This window comes from Canis lupus, chromosome 25 (genome assembly GCF_048164855.1).
Source record: "Canis lupus baileyi chromosome 25, mCanLup2.hap1, whole genome shotgun sequence".
Lineage (NCBI taxonomy): Eukaryota > Metazoa > Chordata > Mammalia > Carnivora > Canidae > Canis > Canis lupus.
In genome coordinates this window covers 3799-10516 of record NC_132862.1, presented here as the reverse complement: position 1 = coordinate 10516, position 6718 = coordinate 3799, and positions in this window count along the sequence as shown.

Genomic DNA, 6718 nt, shown 5'->3' with positions numbered 1-6718 from the left:
ATGTAATCAAATTTTATACCTTACATGAAAGCATATTCAATCATTTTATTCTAATTTATTGGCGTATAGCTGTTCATAACATGTTTTTAAAATCGTTTGTATTTCCTTGGTGTTGGTAGTGATCTCTCCTTTCTCATTCATGATGTTATTAATTTGAGTCTTCTCTCTCTTCTTTTTAATAAGGCTGGCTAATGGTTTATCTATCTTATTAATTCTTTCAAAAAACCAGCTCCTGGTTTTGTTGATCTGTTCCACAGTTCTTCTGGTCTCGATTTCGTTGAGTTCTGCTCGAATCTTTATTAACTCTCTTCTTCTGCTGGGTGTAGGATCCATTTGCTGTTTTTTCTCTAGCTCCTTTATGTGTAAGGTTAGCTTTTGTATTTGAGTTCTTTCCAGTTTTTGGATGGATGTTTGTATTGCGATGTATTTCCCCCCCAGACCTGCTTTTGCTGTATCCCAAAGATTTTGAACGGTTGTATCTTCATTCTCATTAGTTTCCATGAATCTTTTTAATTATTCCTTAATTTCCTGGTTGACCCTTTCATCTTTTAGCAAGATGGTCCTTAATCTCCACGTGTTTTAGTTTCTTCAAAATTTCTTGTTGTGATTTAGTTCTAATTTCAAGGCATTATGGTCTGAGAATACGCAGGGACGATCCCAATCTTTTGGTATCGGTTCAGACCTGACAAATCATCATATTTGGATTAAAGTTATGCTGTCAGTTATATATGGAATCACAAAACATTGTAATTGTAAGAAATCATAAATGTGCATATTCTTACAACATGGGTCCTATATTGATCAGGTTTCGGCCGAAGGTAGGATTTCTGTGATCACACTGGAAAGAAAGGTGCTAGTGGAGGCAGTACGGCTTTTAAAAGTAACGAAAGAGAGAGGGAAGGAAAAGTTTGAGCACCGAAGAGATCTGTTGAAACAAACACCGAAGATCTCACTTTGAAACCCTGTGAGAATGGTTCAAGTAGCTTAATGGGAAATCACAGTGACTCTCAGGTATTTCTGAGAAAGCATCTACCTATGGTCTTAGCAGTAAAGTTGGTAGTTTTCAAATACTTTTGAAAATGCACTGTGATTCTACCTTGCACTCACCAGCCTGAGTACAAACTGAAATGCCTCTGCTTCCCTTCCAACTTCCAGATTTTGCACCAAGTTATCTCATCGACAAATCATTAATTAGAACCAGACAGCAAGGGACGCTCTCAGATGCAGCATCCCAGTGTCTCCACGGCGCTGAGAGAACAACTAAGGATGTATAATGTGATGTTGAGATGGCAACAGACAGTTCAACACAGATACTTTGAAAATAACCAATTCAAGTCTCAGAAATTGCAAACTAGTGCTTTCATCACTGCATCTGCCCAAAGTGTGATGCCAGTATTTGGGCAACTTAGAAGAGATGAGATTTGGGGCCTCTGCGTGACTCAGTTGATTAAGCATCCTGTTTTTGGTTTCAGCTCAAGTCATGATCTCATGGGTGGTGGAATTGATTCCCATAGGGCACCACCCTCAGAGGGGAGTCTGCCCTCTGCCCATCCCCCTCATCATTAGCTCTCTTTCTCTCTTTCTAAAATAAAATAAATAAATTTTTATTAAGAAAAAAATAAGAGATAAGATTCATTTTGCACCTTCTTTTCAATTTATTCCCACTATATAGGACACTCTTTCTTGATCCTGACATTATGAATGCTTAAATCCATGCAATCCACTCATATTATTCCCAATACGTTTGCAACCTGGTTGAAAATTACATTTCTACACGGTGGAACAGAGGAGCTTCTCGGAGGAAAGAGTGAGAAGAAAAGTGAATAAAGTAGGGTAATAAATTATATTATTACTAAATAGTGTAATTCCCCATGAGGCTAGTGCAGGTCTAAATATTAAGCTCTAGAATGTTTGAAGGAGAATAAGACCACTGTAACAAGGTCTTCTAAAGGAAACTTTTTACTCAGTAAATCCCAGATCTTAAATGGATCGCTGATGTACATTTATTCACTAATCAAATAATTTTTTTGCCTATCACAACAGATGCACTACTTAATCCCCATCGCCTATTTCATCCATCCCCAACCCATCTGCCCTCTGGTAACCATCAGTTTTTTCTCTATAGTTGAGAGTCTATTTATTGATGAGTCTCTGTCATTTTTTCCTTCCTGCTTATTTGTTTTGTTTCTCAAATTCCACATATGGGTGAAATCATATGGTATCTTATTTTCTTTGATGATTTATTTAAATTATCATAATATTGTCTAGTTCCACTCAAATCATTTCAAATGGGAATTTTTTATGGCATATTGATAAGTGTAGGCATAGGGGTAGGGGTAGTGATAGGGGCACAGATAGGGATGGGTAGAGCTATTGTTAAGGATAGTCTGGGTTAGGTGTCATGACAGGGCTTAGGGGTGGGGCTATGGGTAGGTTAGAGGAGTGGGTAGAGTTAAAGTTAGGACTAGGGTTATCAGTGGGTTTGGGGTATGGTCAAGTGTAGAAGTAGAGGTATATGTAGGGTTCAAGTTAGGAATAGAGATTGGGGTTGGTGATGGGCAGGGTTAGGGGAAAGTATTGCTGTAGTGTGACCAGTAGGAAGATAGACATGGGTAGGGGTAGAAGGTTGATTAGGTGTAGTAGAAGGTGTAGGACAGGGTTATTGGTAGGGTTAGTTTGGTTTTGAAAGGACAGTGTATGTTTAGGGGTAGGGGTCATTGTAGGAGTAGGGTTAAGGTTAGGGATAAGATAAAGGAGAGGGATAGTGTTAGTTCTGGCATACTACTAGTAGTAGGGAGAGTGGTTACATGTAGGGGTACATGTAGGGGTAGGTTTAAGGATATGGGTAAGGGTAGGGTTAGGAGTGGGGTTAGGGGTAGGGGTTACATGTACATGTAGGGGTAGGTTACATGTAGGGGTACCTGTAGGGGTAGGTTTACATGTAGGGGTAGGTTTAAGGATATGGGTAAGGGTAGGGTTAGGAGTGGGGTTAGGGGTAGGGGTAGGACTAAGGTTATAGTTAGAGGAAGTGGAACTCAAGAGGTAGGCATAGGTGTAGTGGTAGGGGTAGGAATCAGAAGATTAAGGGTAGAGGTAAGTTAGGATTAGGGTTAGGAAGGGGTAGACTTAGGTGTAAGGATTGGGTAGAGGTAGGTTTAAGGGTATGGTAGGTTTAAGGGTAGGGTTAGGGTTAGGGTTAGGGCTAGGGCTTAGGTGTTAGGGTTAGGGCTTAGGGGTTAGGGCTAGGGCTATGGCTTAGGGCTAGGGCTAGGGCTAGGGCTAAGGGTTAGGGCTAGGCCTGGGGCTAGGGTTAGGGCTAGGGTTAGGGCTAGGGTTAGGGTTAGGGTTAGAGGGTTAGGGTTAGGGTTAAAGTTAGAGTTTATGGTAGGGTTAGGGATTAGGGAATAGGGGTTGTGGGTTAGGGTTCGGGTTTAGGGTTTAATGTTTAGGGTTTAAGGTTTGGATTGGGGTTTGGATTAGGGTTAGTGGTTAGGTGTTATGGTTAGGGGTATGGGTAGGGGTTAAGGGTTAGGGGTTAGTATTAGGGGTAGGGTTAGGGTTAGGGGTAGGGGTTGGGTTTACGGGTTGCCATTAGGGGTGGGGTTAGGTATTAGGGGTTAGGGTTAGGGTTCGTGTTCAGGTTAGAGTTAGGGTTAGGGTTTGGTTTAGGGTTCGGGTTTAAGGTTTTGGTTAGGGCTATGATTAGGTTTAGGGTTAGAATGTTAGTGTTAGGGTTCGTGTTCAACTTATGGTTAGGGTTTGGGTTCTATTTAGGCTTAGGCTTAGTGTTAGTTTTTAGGGTTAGGGTTAGGGTTTATATCACTATAAGTCTGAAATTGTGATGCCCCAACTTTGGTTTCTTTTTCAACACTGCTTGGCTATTTTCAATGTTTTGTTTTTCCATACAAATATTAGGATCATTTGTTCCAGCTCTGTGAAAAAATTTATAGCTATGTTGATAGGGATCGCATTAAATGTGTAGATTGCTTTGAGTAGTATAGCCTTCTTAATAATATTTGTTCTTCCAATCATTTAGCATGAAATGCCTTTCTATTTTATTTGTGTCATCTTCAATTTCTTTCGTCAGGGTTTTATAGGATTTACAGTACAGGGCATTCACCTCTTTGGTTAGGCTGAATTCTACATATCTTATTGCTTTTGGTGCTAGTATAAATGGGATCGAGTCCTCAGTTTCTCTTTCTGTTGCCTCATTATTGTTGTATAGAAATGCAACCGATTTCTGCTAGTTCACCTCGTATCCTGTGATTTTACTGAAATTATCAGTTTTAGCAGTTTTTGACGGATATTTTTGGGTTTTCTATACAGAAAATCATTCATCATCAAATAGTGAAAGCCTGACATCTTCCCAGCTGATTTGGATGCCTTTTATTTCTTTTTGTTGTGTGATTGCTGTGCCTAGGGACTCCCGGGCTGTGTCGAATCAGAGTGATGAGGGCGGACATCCCTGTCTGGGTCCTGGCTGTAGAGGAAAAGTTCTTGGTTTTTCCCTATTGAGGATGATATTCTGGGTTTCTCATCTAAGGTTTTTATTATGTTGCAGTTCATCCCCTCTAAACTTAATCTGTTGACGGTTTTCACCATGACTGGATGTTGTGTTTTGTCAGTGCTTTTTCTGCATCTGTTGAAATGGTCACTTGGTTCTTATCCTTTATTTTAATAATGTGGTATATCACAGTGATTGATTTGTTAATATTGAACCATCTTGGCAACCCAGGAATAACTCCCACTTGATCATGGTGAATAATTTATTTAATGTATTGTTGGATTTACTGTGCTAGTTTTTTATTGAGAGTTTTTTATCTCTGTTAATCAGGGATATTGGCCTTTAATTCTTTCTTTCTCTCTCTCTCTCTCTCTCTCTCTCTTTGTAGTGGGGTCTTTTTCTGGCTTTGGTATCAGGGTAATGCTGGCCTCATAGAATGAATTTGAGTTTTCCTTACTTTTCTTCTTTTTTTTGGGGGGGGGGATACTTTGAGAAGAATAGATATTAATTCTTCTTTAAAGGTCCAGTAGAAAAGCCCCGGGAAGGCCATCTGGTCCTGGACTTTCTTTGTTGGGAGATTTTTGATTGCTGATTCAATTTCTTTGCTGATTATATGTCTGTTCAAGTTTCTTATTTCTTCCTTTTCATTTTTGCTATGTTATATATTTCCTGGAATTGATCTATGTGTTCCAGATTTTCTAAGTTGTTGGCATATAATTTTTCTCTTATAAAAGTTTGTGGTGTTTGGTTTGTGGTCTTATAAAAATTTCTGTGGTGTTGGTTGTTATTTCTCTTCTCTCATTTGTGATTTTATTTGGGTCTTTCTTCATCTTTTTTCTTTTTTTAAGATTTTATTTATTTATTCATGAGAGACACACAGAGAGAGGCAGAGGTATAAGCAGAGGGAAAAATCAGGCTCCATGCGGGGAGCCTGATGTGGGACTCAATCCCTCAGGACCCCGGGATCCTGACCTGAGCCAAAGCAGACACTCAACCACCGAGGCACCCAGGTGCCTTGCTGATTCAACTCCTTTGCTAGTTATGGGTCTGTTCACATTTTCTATTTCATCTTATTTCAGTTTTGCTCATTTGCACATTCCTAGGGATTTGTCCATTTCTTCCAGGTCTCCCGTTTGTTGCATATAATTTTTCATAATATTCCCTTATAACTGTCTTATTTTTCTGGTGTTGATTGTGATCTCTCTTCTCTCATTTGTGATTTTATTTATTTAGGTCCTTTCTATTTTCTTGTTGACAAGGCTGGCTAGGGCTTGATCCATTTTATTAATTATTTTGAAGAACCAGCTCTTAGTTTCGCTATTCCATTCTACTGTTTTGTTGTTTCTGTATTGTCTATTTCTGCTCTTATCTTTATTATTTCCCTTCTGCTGCAGGCTTTAGGCTTTGTTGCTGTCCTTTTCCAGCTCCTTTAGGTGTAGGCTTAGGTTGTGTATTGGAGACTTCTTGTTTCTTGATGTAGGCCTGTATCGCTATGTACGTCCCTCTTAGGACTGCCTTTGCTGCATTCCAGAGGTTTGGAGAAACATGTTTTCATTTTAATTTGTTTCTATATATTTTCTAAATTTCCTCTTTAATTTCCTGGTTGCTCCATTCATTCTCTAGTAGGATGTTCATAATCTCCACGTATTTTTAGTCTGTACAAATTTTTTCTTGCTGTTGACTTCGAGTTTCATAGTGTTGTGGTCTGAAAATGTACATGGTATGATCTCAACCTTATTGTACCTGTTGAGGGTTGATTTGTGGCCTATGATGTGATCTGTTCTGGAGAATGTCCCATGTGCACTTGAAACCAATGTGTATTCTGTTGCTTTAGGATGAAATGTTCTGACTATATCTGTTGAGTCCCTCTGGTCCAGTGAGTCAAGGCCATTGTGCCCCTGTTGATTTTCTGCGTAGATGATCTGTCCATTGTTATAAGTGGGTGTTAAAATCCCCTGTCATTGTACTATTATCAGTGAGTTTCTGTATGTTTGTTGTTAATTGGTTTCTATATTTAGGTACCCCCTTTTTGGCGGCATAAATATTTACAGTTGTTTGATCTGATAATCAGATAGAGATTGATAGTCTTCTTAATTATGAAATAATGCCCTTATTCATCTCTTCTTATAGTATTTGTTCTTTTTTAACTTAAAGATTTTATTTATTTATTCATGAAAGATACACAGAGAGAAGCAGAGGCAGAAACATAAGCAG